Source organism: Cuculus canorus, chromosome 8 (assembly GCF_017976375.1).
Source record: "Cuculus canorus isolate bCucCan1 chromosome 8, bCucCan1.pri, whole genome shotgun sequence".
Lineage (NCBI taxonomy): Eukaryota > Metazoa > Chordata > Aves > Cuculiformes > Cuculidae > Cuculus > Cuculus canorus.
The window spans coordinates 2,022,425-2,043,199 of NC_071408.1; the positions used below are offsets into that span (position 1 = coordinate 2,022,425).

At 48.1% G+C, this 20,775-nt stretch overlaps 1 protein-coding gene across 2 annotated transcripts in view; it reads left to right on the top strand.

The window, feature by feature from the left end:
* The first annotated feature begins 18,159 nt into the window (after window positions 1-18,159).
* The window catches only part of C8H1orf21 (chromosome 8 C1orf21 homolog), a 120,532-nt gene continuing 117,916 nt past the window's right edge, over window positions 18,160-20,775 (top strand). Inside the window, exon 1 of one of the 2 annotated variants that reach the window (XM_054073223.1) lies at window positions 18,160-18,281. The gene's annotated coding sequence lies outside the window, so the exon portion shown is untranslated. The remainder of the gene's footprint in view (window positions 18,282-20,775) is intronic. The other variant, XM_054073224.1, reaches the window with a different exon arrangement.

A 20,775-nucleotide genomic window follows, 5' to 3' on the forward strand; every position in this document is an offset into this window, starting at 1 on the left:
ACATCCTGCTCTTCTTGCTATTTGACAGTGATATTTTAACCAGCATCTCCTTGGAAGACAAACTCCTGGTCAGGCCAATTTCGGATAATTGGTATTTCTACCGTATTTACATTGCATCCCCTGGGGATTTCAAAGGCATTTTACACAGAAGGATTTGCTCTGGCACTTGCATACCCTGACTAGCAAGCCCTGTGCCATAGTGTTATGGCATCCCCTAAAGCCACTGGTGGAACCAAGTCATCAGCCATCCTTCTTCGCTTAACCAGGTGAGGAGAGCAGAAACATTTCTCTGAGCAGAACAGGTCAAACCCAACAAGTTCACCAGGGTTGTTTTTTATCTGTAGCTGCATTTGTGGTAACTTCTCAGGATCCCAACCAGAAAACTCACTCTGAAGACCCGATCATCTAAAAGCCTAGGAAGACTGAGAAGTGTGGAGGTAGAGTTAGTCTGTCTTCACTAGCACACTAAGCAATGGTTTGAGGGCTCCTGAGCTGTAGCTGTGGATAGGTATTTTATAGGCATCAAAGAGGAAGAATGGGGAGAAACAGGTTCTAATTACAACAAATCTGTGAACTTCTCATACCACCTATGGCTAGAAGCATCTTTGACTCCAAACCCTCAACTTTTTGGGGTGTCCCTTCTTCTACCAGGAGAATTAAATGTTCTTACTAAAAATGGGAGCGGGAGTAGGACGTAAACCTGCACCCAAGCACATTCCAGTCCCTCAGGACTCTTGCCTTTAAACTTCAGATTTGACAGGCTGAGAGAGTTGGATTGTTCAGCCTGGAGAAGCAAAGCCTTGACAGAGAACTTAGAGCAGCCTCCAGTACTGAAAGGGGCTCCAGGAAAGCTGGGGAAAGGCTCTTGAGCAGAGAGTGCAGGGATAGGATGAGGGGAAACTGTTTTAAGCTGAAAGAGAAGAAATTTAGATTAGATCTTAGGAAGAAATTATTTACTGTGAGGGTGGGGAGGCTCTGGCCAAGGTTGTCCAGGGTAGTTGCGGCTGCCCCATCCCTGGAGGTGTTCCAGGCCAGGTTGGATGGGGCTTGGAGCCTCTGATCCAGTGGGAGGTGTCCCTGCCCATGGCAGCGGGTGGAAGTGGGTGGGCTTTAAGGTCCCTTCCAACAGAAACCATTCCATGATTCTATGATTCTGCGTTTCTAAAGCTCTGACCCATCTGGAGTTAAAAGGATAATGACCAGCACACACCTTAAAACACTTTGGCCCATACTCTGTCTTTTTTTTTGCCACAAACAGTGAGCTGCATTCTCTGCAACTTTAATTGGCATCATCAGATTGTGATGGCAGCTTTCCATTTCAAACAGTTAATTTTATTTTATGAGATCAATCCTTTTAGTAATTTGTTCTGTGCAGTTACTGCAGATAGCAATGATCAGAATATTTAAAATATTAGAATGCAGCTTTTCTGTAGTGGCCAAAAAACTTAAATCAGGAATATCAGAAGGTACTGACAAGATGGGTGGATGTTAGAGTTTTTTCCTGACAGGCAGAGTTAATCTTCCTGGCCAGGATTTGGTTTACACTAGGCAAAGCAATTGTGGTTTTATTTTAAAATCTGAAGGACTTGTGGTCCTGAGAGCTGGGAAGCCTCTTCTACTCCATCTACCCTAAGAAAAGGCATTGCTTCTGCCCACAGCCCTTGCCTTGCATTGCCAATTCCGAGAAGTTACCCAGTCCATGACCGCTTTTACTGCTTGTGGCAGCAGTCTGCACTCCAAAACCAACACTCACCCAGGGTGACACACCTGGATGTTTTCCTTTTCTCTGATACTATTGTTGTGTTGCAAAATCATCTAATTTTACCTATTTATCACTTATGTCTTCATATGGCCTCGGTTTACATCGTCTGAGTAGTTACCAGTATGCAGGACTTTCACTCTGTGAAGCATAGGAGTTCTGGGCAGATGTTTTAACTTCGGTCAGCTGTCACCTGGTATCTTTCTACCCTGGAAAGATAATTAAACACTCTTCATTTTCCATTTAAAATGGTATACAAATGCCGGACATTAAAACCAGAGAGATTTCCACCAGAGAACACGCAGGTAGCTTCAAACTTTCCTTTGGCACCCGGCCATCAGCGAGGTTCAACCGGAGTTCACCGTTTCCCATTGTGTAAGGCTATTTGTTTAACATTTCTTTTGTCTGAAGTGGCCTTGTCAAATGAGTTCTCTACATAATTCTCATTTGGCCCTTCGCTCACATTCGAGCTGTCACATTTGACTTCAGGCTTAACAGGAATGTAAGCATAAGCAGATAAAGCCCTAAAAATTTCACGTAACTTTTTCAGCTTCCTCACAAAGACATCCTTCAAGAAGAGAGTGGGCAGCCTCGGAACCTCATGGTGTAAAAGCCCAAAGACACTTCCACAGACCGAGGTTCAATAATTTGGCTCACTTTGCCTTCGTAGACGGGCTAGCCTTGGTTTTGCAGCCAAATTCCACTCTCTGTAATTACATTTTGACAGATAAGAAAAAAGGTTTCACATTGTTCGAGTGGGGAACATAACCCTCTTCACATCCTGTCCTACATGGCCGTGCTGAGCAGGGTTAAATGCTCATCATCCTCCCCTCCTTCAGTGTGGAGCCATCCACATGCTGTAGGTACACGTCGCCCATGATGCCCTCCAGGGTCCCTCTGACACGGTACACCCACGTGCTTGCTGTATGGGATATAATGACATCCCCTACACAAATTAATGTCATCTCCTGGCAGATCTGTGTTTCAGAATGTAACTGGTGGTTGGAATCGGCGTTGCTGTTACCACGCTACTTACTGCTCCTCGGGCAGTGGATGTACGTGTAATTCTTCTGATCAAGGCTCCCTGCCAGGGCATGTACCTGTCCATATCTACTCACTTAGCTGATACTGAACCAGAATAGTGGTATTTTCTCTGATTTTAAGACTATGTTGAAGATAATATGGAAAGATGTGTTGCTGAGATCTTACGAAGTGTTACATTAACAGGTCATATCACTAAACATCGTACAGACCCACCTCTACTAGTATTTGATATGCAAAGGAAAAAGACCACTTTACTGTTGGCATAGAATCACATAGGCTGGAAAGGACCTCTGGAGGTCCTCTACTCCATCCTCCCCATCAAGGCAGGTCCAGTGATAGCAGGCTGCTTGGGACCAATCAATTTTTTTCATATCCGCAAAGACAGAAGTTTTACAACATCTCTGAGTAATGTACGGCAGCATTTCTACTCTTTATGGAGTTGGAATTTTTATCTAAGACACATACAACGAAAGGAAAACAATGTCAGCCGAGTCAGATCTAGAAGCTTCATTCATTTCTGGCACGGTTTGCTCAGCCCTCGACATTTCTGCTTCCTCCTTAGCATTTTTCCACTGCAAACAAAATCACATTTCTCTCTGACCTCCTCAGTTGTCTACACTCCATTTGTGTCCTAGAAGCTGCCAAGGTTCTGTCTCATTTTAATTTCTTGATGGCCTTGTTTAAAGGCCTGCTGTCATTGTATGCAAGTCCAGTATATTTAAAAAATCAATTACAGACAATGATACAGTTACAGAAGGCTTCCAGACAGCTCCTTTGGATTCGATGCCTGAGAGTTAAACAGCTGCAGCAAGAGCAGTTGCAATCAGCAGAGCTGTCTTTTCAAGGGTCGATGCCTACAGCGAGAAAGTAAGGTGAGTTGATGGCAGGGATGTAAACACACCCAGCAGGAACCTCTGCCAGCCCTACACAACGCCCCAAAAAAGCACAGCCCTCCTGGACGTGCATCCTCCCCCTGGCCCCAGCAAGTGGCTTTTGCTGATCTCCTGCGAAAGGGAGGAGGAAATGAGTTGAGTTCATGCCCCTTCTAGCTAGAAACGACAGAGCACACTCCAAGCGTCACAGCAGATTTCATCATCTACGTATCTTTAATCTGGAGACACGGATCTCCTCTTTTAAAGGGACTGGGGGTCCTGCTGGCTCAACACGCCGGTGCTGTACTGCAGAACACCAAGGAGCTATGGCTCTGACTGACGCTCCTGGCTTGGAGCTCTCTTTCTCTCCCACGTCTTTGATTTTTTTCAGTTGCGGTCACCAGACTGGCATTCACTGCTGACAAGTGGCACTGCAGCAGCATCTTTCTGATGCTTCATCGAATCTGCTGTACCCTTCTTTTGTTGGACTTGTGGTGATGCTAACACAGTGCACATCAAATGTCAGCGAGAGATGAGCTGTCCCCAGAAGGAGAGCCATCTGAATTGATATGAGATGATTAACTTGATGTGATCACAAGAATTAATAATACTAAATATGTCTCTGGGAGGCTTTCGGCAGCCTCCTGATTGTCACATACATTCAATAGGCTGCTCTTTGCCACAGTATTGTCTTCAATATCCTTAGAGAACAGAAAACAAGGCAAGTTAGTTGTATCTTTGCCTTATACAAGGGATGCTTCTCTGCTCTTGTACTTGGGTGATATATATCTATCTACACTGTATAAATCAGAAAATTACTATTTTGGGCCCCTGTAATTTGAAAGATTCCTCTTTGAACAAAATTCAACACTTCTGAAATGCTGGCCCATGATGTTAAAGAGCTGCTGCTTCTTATCTCGTAGGAAACCAGATTTCTGCAGTCTGATAAGCTGGAAGTTGGTAAATGACTCGTTATTTCAAATTTGAGAGTTAAATCAGAAATATTTATTAGAATCATAGAATAGTTTGGGTTGGAAGGGACCTTAAAGCCCATCCAGTTCCAACCCCCCTGCCATGGGCAGGGACACCTCCCACTGGCTCAGGCTGCCCAAGGCCCATCCAACCTGGCCTGGAACACCTCCAGGGATGGGGCAGCCACAGCTTCCCTGGGCAACCTGGGCCAGGGCCTCACCACCCTCATCGTCAAGAAATTCCTCCTTCTGTCCAGTCTAAAGACAGTCTAAAGAGTCTGCCCCTCTCCAGTTTACCCCCATTGCCCCTCGTCCTATCACCACAAGCCTTTATAAACAGCCCCTCCCCAGCTTTCCTGTAGCCCCTTCAGGTACTTCCATGAGATTTTAAGACAACATTTTTCAAATGACCGAAAATACTGTAGAAGAGCTTTGAGCAATCCCTTCCCCATTCGAAGCCCCATTCCCAGGTGCTATGGAGGGAGGGCAATGAGGAGGATGCTGATTTCAGAAACCCCCTGCAAGCGGTATTGAAAATGGAAGAGTTTATCCTCCAGTTATTTGATGGGGAAAATCAAATTGTTTAAGATGCAAAATAACATCTTTAACATAGCACATTTTTATTTTGACAAAGAAAACCAAGCAATAATTGGCAGCCCACTGGAAGGAAGCACAGCTATTTGTACAACTTACTCATGTCGGCTCCCTCTGCGTTAACATGCGCCACGAGCTGTAGCTATTTTAATGCTTTTTAGCCATGGCATTCTTACATGTCATCAAAAACATCCGGCTTTCTCCAAAACAAATCTGTACTCTGATGAGGTAGCTGTCTAGAACACAGATTCCTTTACACGTTATCAGATAGGAAGTTTGAAAACGAAACAATGAAATACACACAAACAGGACCAAAGATAAAGATCCCGCATACCTGGGATGAGGGTCTGCTTAGGTGCCAAGTAGCAAACAGGTCCTTCTCTTTCCACAGTGGTTTTATTATTCTTTGTTTTTTTTCTCAGGGCTGAGCATAAAACCTGCTCTGTCCTCTGGTTCTCTACGCGTGTGACTTTGCCTGTTCTAAAGAGTTGTTAATTAAAATGATTTAGCCGGTATAACCTTAAGTAACATCAAGCTTCAAAAATACACTTCAAATGTATATACTTCAAGTATATTCCTTGTAATATACTGGTTCTTTTCTGTGTGTCAAGAGAAGATTTATAAATTTCCTCTCGTTTGCCCCAAAGAAGTTTACTCCTTTACACCTTTATAGATAGTCTGTATGTATTTTGAATTTATCTATCATCCTTCTGATTTGACCTTCACCGCTCTTTCTCCCCAGATTTGATTTTCTTGTTGATGAGTGGGTCTTTTTTTCACTTGACTTCCTACGAGGTCATAACTCCAGTGTAGTTTTGCTCTCAGAAAGTGAAAATCCCTCCTGGGGCTTCAGGGGAGGTGCAGTTGCTATTGTAGACTGCTCACAGCAGGGTCATCTCTGGTCAAATGGCAGGAAGCTTCACCGTGGTAATGCTCTCTGCAAGCCTGGCTTGTGGTTATCCGGGAAGGTTCACACGGACTGTCCCTGCTGCATGTCCCAAAGCAGACTGTGACGCCTTCTCCCCCATTTGAGCACTAAACTGTCCCAGAGTCACATCTGAGCTGCATCAGAGGCACTCCCAGTGCTATCTTCTTTGATGCCTAATGTGTTGGTTTGCTCTTCTCAAGTACCACGTCCCACATTACCTCTCCACTATATTCAATAAAAGGTCAAACCACCAACTGCATTTTGTCTTTCATCTCCAGATGATCCTTCTATCCATAAACTGGGCATAAATCAGAAATAATGATGGTTTAAGCACAGTAACACACATAAAGCAGAAAACAGCAACGGTCCTAGCTAGAAAATGAGAACTTTCAATAGCAAAATAACTGCTTCTTTTTTGGACCCCACCTTGAAGCCTCTGCTGTGAACAGAGCACAGTGGATTCAGGAGAGGATGTTTTGCTCAGAGGCTCGAATTCAGACTCCCTGTAAACAGCAGGACCAAGCATGTGACCCACCAGTGCGCTTGAGCCAAGCAGGGATGAGCTCGTGATTCACAGTCTCCTTATTTTCAGAGAGATGAGTCCTAGCTCAAGCCAGGTACCGTCTTCTCTTTCAGCTGCACACCTACAGGTACTTTATTGTGAGTAAATTCAGAAAATACAGTTCCTCCCTGTCATGCATCCATCCATCCATCCAGATTTCAGGCCAACTTTCACTTGCATTCCAGCCTTCTTATTATCTGCAGCTGAGTCATCTTTCATTCTTCCTGTAGTCTGGATTGATTCCTTCTTTGCAGATGGGATTTCCCCTCCCACTCTTCCTTCACAGACTCCTGGCGCAAGTCATCTTGCTTCACTGTCTCAGCTTTTCCATCTCTAACATGGGAATTGGTACAGTTCCCTTCCTCAGAGCTCTTTTAAGAACAAATCCGCTTCTATCTGCAAAATAGTGTGACGACTGAAAACTATGTCAGCAACATAATCCATAGTGTGCTTTCACAAGGGTATCAATGAATGAATAAACGTACCGCATTTCTCTTCCCAGCTAACCACATCCTAGGAATGGAGGGTTGTAGTCACACCAACCAGATGTCACCGAACAAGCATATCAGCTGCTCCACAGACAGGGCTGGTGTGGCAGGTGAGGGACAAAAACTGCCGTCTCCTGCATGGAGTTGAGGATAGATGGGGCTCAGCCTTAGGAGAAAGAAGATGCTAATGGCCCAAGCACGGGCAAGCTGGTTTCTGAGACAGAGGAAATGGTGATGAAGCGTAGATCCTGGAGGCATTTAAAGCGTCTCATTCAGGAGCCAACCTGAGATTTGAGCAGACAGCCCTACTACCTGCTCCTCCTCTGCAGCCCCAGTCGCTCGACAGTGGCAGAAAGCACAGTCTCCTGAGAAAAAAACTGCAGCACTAGAGAGAGTGCTGAGGTTAATGAACACATCATCCAGCTCCCCGCTTGGCACTTGGACTGTGCCAATATTGACCAAATCGCCGATGTTATTAAATAGACTCCCTTTCGCTTGAAATGCAAACAAGTAAATATTAGTGCAACCTGTAATGAGACTTGGAGAACGCACAGACCCAAAATCAAGCTTTCATTAGCCTTATGCATTGCTTAGAGCATGTGGAGTCGATGTGCGATATCTCAGCTAGATTGGACCCAATTATCAGAAAGCTACAAGCAGAAACAACTCGCAGTTTATGCTGGACACCAGCGTGTGAATTGAAAATGATATCGAAATGCTCTGTATTCACGGTTCATCAATTTTCTCAGCTCAGAGTCAAGGTTGGAAAAGCTCTTTGTGCAGCTACAGGCGTGTGAGAACAGCACAGTGCTCCCAGGGCAGACGTGCCTGGGAAACCTCACTGCACCTCCCTGTGATGAATGGGACAGGACCAGAAGATACCTGAACCCTCTTGGCTTCCAGGGATGCTTTAAATTATTTTCAGTCACACCAAACCAAAGAGGACCCAACCCTGCACACAGTTTATACACATTCTTTGCAACGAGTATGGACTCCTTCTTAGGAGGGTAAATAAAATATTTACAGTCTATAAATCTTGGAAAATCGCTTTGTCTTTCAGCAGCAGATCTACTTTCCTGGCCTGCTCCAGGGCAGACTGCGTAACAGTCTCCAACTCATCTCCTAGCTCACAAGGTTTGTGTATTTATAGAACATCTTGGAAAAGATTTTGTGATTTACATATGATTTTCTGCCCGAGAGGATACTGAACGCTTCTCCTGCAATGCAAATTATATTCTGCATATATTGTTATGAGAGTCTTTTGTAATACTGCTTTGTAGCATGCAAACTTTTTTTGTTGGTTTCGCTTACATCTGGTATCTTTTATGGGCTCTGAACCACTCACATTTCTGAATCATTTGCATTATTCTTAATACCATTGTGGCTGAGATGAGAGCTGGGCTTTTGCACTGCACTTTACTAGCAGGACATGCGTGTTGAAACAAATCATGACGCTAGGGATTTGTATCATCAAAGTGCTGTTCAAATACAGCAGAATAAAACTTTGCACCATCTGGGTGAGGAATCAAGAAGTATTTATTCCTTTTTCACTGAGGACTCTGAAATCGAGTTGCTGAAGTTGATGCTGTGTTCAAAAATGCCCAGTGCACAGCCCAGGTGGGACCCAAAAGTTGATCCTCACTTCGGAGTCCCAACCACACCGAGCAGAGAGAAGGCTCCTTGTATTTTGCAAATGGTTAGTTGAGTTCAAAAAAAAAAAAATCCCGTAATCCTATTTTGAACCATAGAAACACAACCTTTGGTACACAGCAGGGGAAGGAACGTTCCCACTCACTCTCAGGAGTTACTGGGCTCAATTTCTCCCTGTCCAACACCATGGAGTTGGGCGAGGATGAACCTCCTCCAGTACTTCTTTGGTTGTACACACAAATATATAACGAGCTTATGTGTGGCGTTCAGTCTCCCTTCTGATCACAATACAGAAAAGATAGATAACACCTAAATATCTCTTAATCCAGTTAAATGGAATAAGATAAATGGAGGCAGCCAATTTTCGAAAGGACTTACAGGAGTGCAGGTGGCTGGAGAGATGAGGCTAGAAGTCTCATTCCCCAGTTCTTGGGATGTGTGTTAAGATATTTAGGAACCTGATTTCATCCTCACTGAAACAGAAAACAGAAAAACACTCATTCTCTCCTTCGCCATCACTGGGATCTGCTCAGTCTCTTAGTAACTCTGCTTTTTTGTTCACTTAACTGCTTCACCTGAAGCTGAAGTCACAAGTATTGGCGTCTGCTAAAGAGTACAAAGAGGTCAGCCTTTTTCCTCCACCTTCGCCACATTAAACAAGCTAATAAAATAGCCGGTCCTGCTCATCCAGACACCTCCAAGGCAGCCACGGAATAGATCAGCACAAAGAACAGACCTGAGGACAGGGCAAGAGGAAGAAGGGATGGAGCTGATGTCCATGCAGATGCCACCACAACACGGCTGAGCAACCAGCAAAGCCTGCTGCTAACACGTACCTTCAGACACGTTGTTGTCAGCCAGTCCCTAAATTTCATATTTAATCAGATTTTTCAATGTATTTGGGGAAAGGAGTTATGGAGAAGCGCAGCAACAATGAGAACAGTTTCAAACAAAGCTGATGGCACCATGCTCTTTCATTTTTTGAAAGGATTTGCTGGATGGACAACAGGTACTGAGAACTGCCTTCCCCTTTTTGGTCAATAGTAGGAGTCACAAACAATGCAAATTGGAGGTTTGAGTTTGCTCCACACCTTTGAATGCTGACAGCAGCTGATGGGGGAGAGCGCAGCCCCACAGCAACCACGGGAGGAATTAACACTTTGTGTCTCTTTACCGTAGCTGTGCAAAGTTGGGACATCTCCCTTTACCACTGCACAGGCAGTAAAAAGCAAGGGTTTTTTAAACTCCAAATTAGAAACTCGACCTCTGAACACTAACCTGGGCTTGTCTAAGCACCTTTAAATCTTTTTCTTTCCATTTGGCTCAATCTAAGTTTTCTTTAGCATCGCACCTGAACCTCTGAGTCACAGCAGACTTCAGAGACTGGCAGGTCTTTCCTTCTCCCTTCTCTGAAGAGCGCGCACACGCACATACAGACACACACACAAAATAATAAACCCAGTAACAGATGTTTGCACCATCTCAGGCATAGAACATTGTAAAAAGTTACGCTGGTGCAATGCTCGGAGGTAGGTTAATATTTAACTTAGCTTAGAGTTTCTTCAGGCTCCCAGGGCAGGACTCACCTTAGGGGAGATGCCTCTGTATTCTTTGAAGCCTGGAGCCCCCATCCTGCAAGCAGCAGGCTGTGGATGTTGTCGGAGTTGATGCAGAAAGCTTGCAGCTTTCCTTTCTTCTCCCGTATCACCGTCAGCAAGGCTTTCATCTCTTCCCCCTGCCCAGAAAAGGCTGCATTATCTCTATATTTAGTTCGATCACCTGTGTGGTTATTAATACCACCCATTTTACATAGTCACGTGCCTGATTCCTGCCCCTGTTGTGGCTCAGCAATTTAAGGAAGCTGTCAGTGACTCTCTGCTGGTTTTGCAAAGCTGCAATCACATTGACTGTCAGAGTCTGACTGCGGAAGAAATAACTCTCTCTCTTTTTTTTTTTTCCCCCTAAGATCGGACATTCTTCTCAGCATATACATTTTGCCACGAAAAGTGCATGTTCACCCACATGCAGAATTGCATCTCTCCTCCTCGCAGGATCCCAGTAGCATCCTAGTTGATCCATTTGGCACCTTGCACGAGAAGGAGAGATGCCCATAAATCTTCTGTATGATCCCTCAGAGACAGGTTACACCAAAAGAGGGTCAGAGAAGACTTGGGAAGACATTCATCCCTCTTCACACCAGCCTGTAGACATAACTTGGCTTTCCCCTACTTTGTTCTTGTTGTTCAGCAACAGAAGCTGGTGAGACGACTGGGCACTCACCCCACTTCACGGAGGTTTTTGTACTTCAGAAAAAGGAACATATTGAATTTCGTGAAAACAAATAATACAGAATTACTTTTTGGTACTGCCTTGCACTTGTTTGCAAGTGACCACAACGCTTTCATTTTTTTTTTTTAACCAAAGATGAGCCCCACTACAGCTTCTCACTGGGACGTATAAACTTTTGAGCTGGACGCTGAACCTAAATTTCTAGGTCCAAAATAGTCCCTGTTGCTCAGAATGGTGGAAAGCCCATTTCTTCATTCTGCTTAAACGTGTAAATAATACTCAAACTATGGGTCATATTTTAACACAGTTCAATGGAAGCAGTAATTCTCATTTGGCCTCAAACCAAACTAAACTTACCTAGAGTGAACTCCTAAGCGATCTACAGGTTTTCATCTATTCTTAGTGTCTATTATGACTTTCTTAGAGTTTTTCAAAGCATAGTCTCAGACACCTGCCTTTTGATTCCCCCTGTTGCTATCCCAGTTCCTCTCTCTGCCTCTAAGCTAGAGATGATTAAGACAAGACTGCTGGCAATACTCCCCCCTGCTTTTTTGGAAGGAACATCCTTCTTTCTATTAACTTTTTGTCTTCTTCCTCCAAGAGAGAAACCTTTGAGCAGCCTGGGGAGTGAGCGAGTTTGTTTTCATAACAAACTCAAAACACATTTTGGGGGTAATTACTGCTGACGTGGTAGTATTTCCACTTATCTCCAGGTTGACCAATGATAGTTCTGGAGGAGAATGGACAACTAGACACTAACAAAGTAAGTGAGCAAGAAAGGCAAAGCATTTCACATGTTTATTGAGGAAAAGCTCCCTAAAATAATGATAGAATGGTTGCCTTCCTAAAGACTATCAAAATGCCCCCTACGGATTGCCCATCTCGGTTTAGATATCAGGAGTTAGGTGTCTGTGCTTGTGCTAGTTGTCCCAGCAAAACAAGCTTCCGGGAGGTCCTTCATTTCATCTTAAGATAAATCAGCCTTTGGAGGTCTTTATTTCTCTCCATTGACTCTCAAAGGAGCTATTGTTGCTGTGGCATGGACAGGTAACTCTGAAACACCTAAGATAAGGCAGACGAATCCTACCCTAGAGCTCCGGATCATAAACTATACACAAAAATTACAATAAAAATGCATTTGTGATTAATCACATATCCATACAAGTTGTGAAATTTAAAGTAACAATTCCCTTATTGAGTATAATAGGCACTTTCTGTCAGTTTAATGTTGTCTGTAAAGGTGTGCAGCAACAATCGCTCCACAAGAGCTCAATGTTTTGGACCAAGTTACGATTTCTAAGGGAATCATAATTTTGCTTTGATTTGAATGCAATTAAATTCTGTGCCAGCACAATGATGATATTTTTCCTTTATTTCCTCAGCATGGAATTTAAAAGGGAATAACATGCAATGTTGCACAATGAAATAGACCTTCTATCCCGTATAGGAAGTAGTATTCTGAAGTCAGTATATTCTCCTTTCCGGTATGAAAAGTGATGCAAACAAATCTGTTTACATATTTCTTTCTAGCAGGTACTTCCAGTGTGTGAGAAGAAGGAAGTTGGGCTAGCAGTGAAAACACAGAATCATAGAATTGTTGGGTTGGAAAAGACCTCTGAGATCATTGAGTCCAACCGTACCTATCTACAACTAAACCATTTCCCTGAGCACCTCATCCACCCGTCTTTAAACCCCTCCGGGGACGGGGACTCCACCACCTCCCTGGGCAGCCTCTGCCAGTGCTTGTTACCCTTTTCCTGATGTCTAATCTGAACCACTCCTGGCACATATTGAGGCCATTCCCTCTTGTCCTAATGTGGCCTCCTAGCCATGGCTCGTACCTTTGCTTCTCGGGTCCACTCTGTGCTTTAGGCTACTTTACTGAATCACTGCTTGCCCATCGTTGAGACATGAGACCTTAATGTAACAGAAGTTGCGTTCAAATTTAACTTTGCACATGGTGCACAGTCCCGTGCTGCATTGGGGATAAATGGCTTGGGTAGAACACGATGATAACTTCACCCACGTCAGCTTTTACTATTGGAAGAAATCCTTCAACTAGTTACAAACCTGGAATGAGGTTTTATTTTTTTCTGGTGCATTAAAATACAGGAAAAATCCCCTAATTCTTCATTACTGTTATAGTCACCAGTTTTTGCTTTATGTTCTTGCAAACACTATTTTTACGGGCCCCTGAAGGACTGATTTACTTAAAAATTAACAACGCTTATCTCCTAATGTGGCAGTCTCAATATTCAGCACCAGTAGTTAAGATCTTATCATAACAAGTAAACTGCTGTTATTTTATCTCAGCTGTTCTGCCAAGGAACCATTACAGAGAACTCTTCTCTCCCATCACACCAACCCAACACTTTCCCAAGCACCCAGACAGCAAAACTGGATATAATGTCTCCTGTCTGAAGGGTGGCTTCCCAATAACCCTTCCCACTTCAGCCAAGGCCTCGGCAGCCTCCTTTGAGGTATTTGCCATAACGGCACATCCAAATGGATGTGTAGCCATGAGGCGCCTAAATGAGTAGGCAGTGCAGATCCAAAAGTGTACGGGGGTCTCTGTGTGGGACAATCTCCCTTTTTCTAACTTAAAACTCTGGGCCCTAACTTGAAACCGTGTATATTCCTGATGAAGATGAGGAGTGGGAGCGGATCTGTGCTTTGTAAACGCCTGTGCCAGAAGGAAAAATCACTAGGGAGCAGTGTCCCTCAACGCTCCCAGCAGAGAGGCCATTCCAGCTTTCCAGAGGAGGAAGCAGAGCTGCTCACCTAAGTGCTCTCTCTGCAATTTATCTTCAAAATGAGCTGTGTTAAGGCTTAAGAGGCTTAAACAGAATGTCTTGCTGGCCTAATTGGCACTGAGAAACAAGTGTAGACAGAAGAAAGTGTTCTTTGCTTTTTTTTTGCTGCTAAGTCAGTAACGAGTATAACTCAGGGTGTGCTTTGGATCCAGCTCTGCACCAGGAAAGCCAAAGGGATCTTTTGCTGGTGACCCAAACAGGACTGTAGCATCCAGCCCTCAGTTGTCACTGGTTCCCTGTGCTTTCCGATCGGATGTTGCCCTGTCAGAGAAGTCGTATAGCAAAAGGTGAGGGTTTCTGACAAACGGTGCCTCCAGGCATGTAAACCACATCGATCATGGTTGGTTTATCTTACTATAAGCACATGGCCCATAACTCCAGCTCCAGCGTAAAACATGTTTCAGGCTAAGAAACTCAATATATTGACTTCAGCAGTCAATCTGTGTTGCACCCAAGTTGTTGAACAACTGAAATCTAAAGTTCCCTCTGATTCTTTCCTCTCTCTGCTTTTGCCTGAAACGAACAGGCAGCTTTACTAAGTCTTTAATCTGCAATTCGGACCTCAGAATTGGTTGCTCTGACACGGATCTCTTATTTATACAGCATCCAAAATGTGCACGGCTTATCTGAGGGCTTCTCTATCTATTTTGTCTTATCTCTCCTAATTGCAAGCCTGGATATAAAGAGAATAATTGAATCCGAAGAGTAAACAGACAAGCATTGTCTATAGGACTGGGATCAGCACAGATTTTCTGAAAATTCCCTGGGGTATCTATAGGTTTCTCCTGCAGTTGGGCTTGCTTTTTTTGTCCCAGGCTTTTAATGTCAGCCCTGTTCTGTGATGGCAAACACGTGAAAAAGAAAATTGAGGAGAATTACACAGCGCTAAGTAACACAGAACAATCTTCGACCCTTTTAAAATACCCTGAACTCCTCTGAACAGGTGTACTGCTCAGTGGGGTGAATGAGAGCAGTTTGTGTTTGTAAGGGCATTATTTATGCTACGATAATTATTTATTGGTTAAAATGCATTCTCTAATGAACCAAGAAGTTGCGATCCGTGTTTTATTTTATTGCAGATTAATACCATTTCCATTTTAGTAACGATAGGGAACCCAACGAGCAGGCCAGACTGCGCCAAACAAACATCCACTAATTTGTCATCATTTAAATATGTAAAGCAAGACTTTGATGTTAACGTACCGTTAAAAAGAAGCTGAGAAGTTCACACATCTGTTCCTGTATCGCCTGTCAGGCAGCAGAACAGCTCAAAGAGCAGCTCGTTGATTTGCAGCATCAAACCCACACCAGCAAGTTTGCCATCTTGTAAAAATTTTCGATATGTGACGTCTTCAAATATTACGGGACACGGAAAATCCATGGGAGGAAACTGAATCTACAGAGCTTGTGACTTTCTGTGCCCTCTCTTCTTTATCCAGCAGCACCAGCTATCTGGTCTGTGCGAGCCTGGTGCCCGTTCTCCTCCAGTCCTTGGGGATGGAAGAATGGTTTCATCACTACGGTTTCATCAACCCTTTTACAGTGACGTTTTTTCCAGCCCCACAAAGACCTTTGAATAGTAGCATGTTCAGGAAATGGTTCCAATGCTTTGGAACTGTTATTCTTAAAGGGAAAATAGATTTGTCATCACGGAGTTTACGTTAGCATCTCCCAGGCAGGGTCTAGATGATACCAATTAATCAGAACCTTTAAAGTGTTCCTGGCAGCAGTTTGTGCAGCATTTTAGTTATAGGTCTGAACTTGTGTTAATTGGGAAAAATGTGCAGTGATTCCATCTATTCATCTGTAAGCCAAGCCAGGATTTCTCCAATTTCTTGTGTTTCTGAAACGTGGAGCATCATTAAAACATCAGGAAATCACCCATACCTCTCAGGAAATAAAACAGGATCACTTAAGCATTTGCAGCAATTTTTAGTCTTGGAACACACTTGTGCTGGTAGCAACTACCTGATTAAAGCAATAGAATCATAGAATGGTTTGGGTTGGAAGGGACCTTAAAGCCCATTCAGTTCCAACCCCCCTGCCATGGGCAGGGACACCTCCCACTGGCTCAGGCTGCCCAAGGCCCATCCAACCTGGCCTGGAACACCTCCAGGGATGGGGCAGCCACAGCTTCCCTGGGCAACCTGGGCCAGGGCCTCACCACTCTCATAGTGAAGAAATTCCTCCTTATGTCCAGTCTAAATAGTTTATTTTTTACCAATAACTAGTAGGACATGGGTACAACATGTACACCTTTGGCACAGAGTGAACTATTTTTCCTTTTTTAGGAGAAAATCCAGCAGACAGATCTCAATGAGCACTGCTGCATTGACAGAACTCAAGCAATATGCATCACACACACTGATTTCAGTGCAGTGGTCTGATGAAAGCCAACCATCTTCTTGTTTTTCTTATGATAAACAGGCCAAATTGATATTTTTATACCACCATTTTAACTGCTCTCTTAAGAGCCGTGCTGTTTGCAGCCCTCCCTCTTATATCTTCCATCTTTAAGGCTTGGCCCATCCAACCTGGCCTGGAACCCCTCCAGGGATGGGGCAGCCACACCTTCCCTGGGCAACCTGGGCCAGGGCCTCACCACTCTCGTGGTGAAGAAATTCCTCCTTTATGTCCAGTCTAAATCTGCCCCTCTCCAGTTTATACCCATCACCTATTTTTTCTTTTAATAATAATTCTGTCTTTGCAAATGTATGTTTGTGGCTCCTCTTTGACCCACGGCTCCCCCGGATCCAAGCCCGTTCCTTCCCACAGCTGAAGGACAACTGAAACGGGAAAGATGATTTGTTTTGTACAGTACAGAAAAGTTAGGATGAAAGTCGTCGTCTTCTTGCAGAAACAACCCTCGGCCCTTGTTTTCCATGTTAAAACCACGATTTATTGTTGGGGTAGTGAGCTAATATCCAGTTCAGACACCGCAAGGCAGGGACAGAGCGCCAGGCTCAGCTGACACGGGCTGTTTGGTTCCAAACATGTTCTGCATATCAAAAAATCATTTAAATTAATTATCGTTTTCCAGATTCTAAAAATAGCTCTTCGGTATGCAATGTCCTGAATGGATCATCGAATCCGGGCTCCTGTCTCTGCTTAGGACAACCCCAACATTCACAACCGCGTGTCTGAAAGTGCGATCACAGAAATCACGGAATGGTTTTTGTTGGAAGGGGCCTTAAACATCATCCAGAGGTGGCGGCAGCTGGGGGTCCCGCAGCCGCGCCGCAGGAGGGTGTCTTGTTGCCCCTATGGTCTCACAGTCCCTCTGGGGCTTTTCTTTGCTGTGTTTTGGAAGGATTTCTTCCCCATGAGGGTGGTGAGGCCCTGGCCCAGGTTGCCCAGGGAAGGTGTGGCTGCCCCATCCCTGGAGGTGTTCCAGGCCAGGTTGGATGGGCCTTGGGCAGCCTGAGCCAGTGGGAGGTGTCCCTGCCCATGGCAGGGGGTGGAACTGGAAGGGCTTTGAGGTCCCTTCCAACCCAAACTGTTCTATGATTTTCAATAAAACAGTGTGGCAGCAGAAATCCAAGAACCAGCTATGGTTTGTATCACAAGGAATGCCCGAGGATCATCGAACACAGGTCCTGTCCCTGCACAGGCCAACCCCAACATTCCCACCGTGTCTCCGAGAGCCTTATGGTCACAGAGCCATAGGGTGGTATGGGTCGGTATAGGGCCCCTCAACACCATCTAGAGGGGTCCCACCTCCACACCTGGGGAGGGTGCACAGCATCCCGGTGCCGTGCATCCCTGCCGGGGGTCCCGCATCCCCTCCGGGGCAGGGCACAGAGCACCCCGCGGGATCCCCCACCTCTGCCGGGAGAGGGCACAGAGCATCCTGGGGTCCCACATCCCCACCGGGGGTCTCGCATCCCCTCTGGGTGTGGGCATAGAGCACCCTGCGGGCCCGCATCCCCTCCAGGGATCCCGCATCCCTGCTGGCAGAGGGCACAGAGCATCCCGGGGTCCCACATCCCCACCGGGGGGGTCCGCATCCCCAACCGGGGGAGGGCACACAGCATCCCGGCTGCCCCGTATCCACACCGGGGGCTCCGCATCCCCGCCGGGAGCGGCCACAGAACATCCCGGACTGCCCCTTCCCCGCCGTGGGGGGGCGCCCGGCACCCCCGCTCCCTCTCCCCCCGGGGGCGGGCTCAGGGCCGCCCATCCCCGTGGCCGCTCGGGTTCCTCCCCGTCCCCGCCCCGCTCCGCTCCGCGCCGCCCGCTGCTCCGCCGCCGCCGCCGCCGCCGCCGCCGCTGCCCGCGCTGGGGGAGCCGCTCCCCGCGGCGTTCCCGGAGGTGAGCGCCCCCGGGGGGGCTGAGGGCTGTGCCGGGGTGCGGGGGATCCCCCGCCGACCCCCCCGCCGCGCAGCCGCCTTCCCGCCGCGGGGCTGCGCCGGGCTTTGTGCGGGAGGGGCGGGGGGGACGCGGCTCCCCCGTAGGGCTCAGTGGGGCTGGAGGGAACGCGGCTCTTCTGTAGGGCTCAGTGGGGCTGGGGGGAACGCGGCTCCCCCGTAGGGCTCAGTGGGGCTGGGGGGAACGCGGCTCTTCTATAGGGCTCAGTGGGGCTGGAGGGGACGCGGCTCTCCTATAGGGCTCAGTGGGGCTGGGGGGAACGCGGCTCTTCTATAGGGCTCAGTGGGGCTGGAGGGGACGCGGCTCTCCTATAGGGCTCAGTGGGGCGGGGGGGACGCGGCTCTCCTATAGGGCTCAGTGGGGCTGGGGGGGACGCGGCTCCCCTATAGGGCTCAGTGGGGCTGGGGGGGACGCGGCTCTTCTATAGGGCTCAGTGGGGCTGGGGGGGACGCGGCTCTCCTGTAGGGCTCAGTGGGGCTTGGGGGGACGCGGCTCTCCTATAGGGCTCAGTGGGGCGGGGGGGACGCGGCTCTCCTATAGGGCTCAGTGGGGCTGGGGGGAACGCGGCTCTTCTATGGGGCTCAGTGTGGCTGGGGGGGACGCGGCTCTCCTATAGGGCTCAGTGGGGCTGGGGGGGACGCGCTCCCCTATAGAGCTCAGTGTGGCGGGGGGGGACGCGGCTCTCCTATAGGGCTCAGTGGGGCTGGGGGGAACGCGGCTCTCCTATAGGGCTCAGTGGGGCTGGAGGGGACGCGGCTCTCCTATAGGGCTCAGTGGGGCTGGAGGGGACGCGGCTCTCCTATAGGGCTCAGTGGGGCTGGAGGGGACGCGGCTCTCCTATAGGGCTCAGTGGGGCTGGGGGGGACGCGGCTCTTCTATAGGGCTCAGTGGGGCTGGGGGGGACGCGGCTCTCCTATAGGGCTCAGTGGGGCTGGGGGGGACGCGGCTCTCCTGTAGGGCTCAGTGGGGCTGGGGGGGGCACGGTGTTGCCATGGGGTTCAGTGGGGCTGGGAGGGGACACACTGTTCTCCCGTGGGGTTCAGTGGGGCGGGGGGCACAGTGATGCCGTGGGGTTCAGTGGGGTTCGATGGGGCTGGGGGGGGACGACACGGCTCTCCTGTGGGTTTCAGTGGGGCTGGGGGAGGCACGGGGATGCTGTGAGGTTCAATGGGATTCAGTGGGGCTGGGGGGGGCACATCTCTTCCATAGGGCTGAATGGGGCTGGGGGGTTGCCGTGGGATGCAGTGGGGTTCGTTGGGGCTGGGGGGACCCATGGCTTTCCCATGGGGTTCAATGGGGCTTACGGGGACACGGGGCTGCCGTGGGGTTCAATAGGGTTCAGTGGGGCTGGTGGGGGCGCGGGGCTGCCGTGGGGTTTGGTAGGGTTCAGTGGCATTGGGGAGGGGTCATGGCTCTCCCATAGGTTTCAGTGGAGTTGAGGAAGAGCGGGAATGCCGTGGGGTGCAGTGGGGCTCAGTGGGGCTGGAGGGGGACACAGCTTTCCCGTGGGATTCAGTGGGGCTTGGGGGATGCACGGGGCTGCCGTGGGGTTCAATGGGGCTGGGGAGGGCATGGGGCTGCCGTGAGATTCTGTGTGGTTGGGGGGGTCATAGCTCTCCCATGGGGTTCAGTGGGGTTGGGGGGGGTCATAGCTCTCCCATGGGGTTCAGTGGGGTTAGGGGGGTTCACAGCTCTCCCATGAGATTCAGTGGGGTTGGGGGGGTTCACGGCTATCCCATGGGGTTCAGTGGGGTTGGGGGGGTTCACAGCTCTCCCATGAGGTTCAATGGGGTTGGGGGGTTAACGGCTCTCCCATGGGGTTCAGTGGGGTTGGGGGAGTTCACAGCTCTCCCAGGAGGTTCAGTGGGTTTTGGGGGGGTCACAGCTCTCCAGTGGTGTTTGGCAGGGCTGAGGCATTCACAGCTCTCCCATGGGCTTCAGTGGGGTTGGGGGGCTTCATGTTTCTCCCATGGGGTTCATTGGGACGGGGGGGCATGTCTCTCCCGTGGGGTTCAGTGGGGTTGGTTTGCTCAGGGTGCTGAGCCGGGGGAGTCGGGGGTGGGTGCCCTCTGCTCACTGCGGGTCCACCAGCCTTGGGGAGGAGCAAGAAGGCAGCACAGGGCTTCCCTGAGTGTTTTCGGGGTGTGGGGGTGTCTTCTGCCCCCGAGGACTCGGCAGGATTGGGGTGCAGCACCCTGGAGCTGGGATGCTCTCACAGCCTCTCCGAGTTAACTGTAGGTGTCAGGCTGGGCGCGCACCGACCGCCGTAATGTCAGACTCCTCATAACGTGCAGAAATGGTGAATTAGGCGCGGGCTGAGCGAGGGCGAGGTGGAACAGACCCAGCTGGGATGGACAGACCCGCTCTCACATCAGGGGCTGATGTGTAGGTTCTGCCCCCTGCTCCCAGAGCTTGCCAATCCAGAGGCACGGGGATC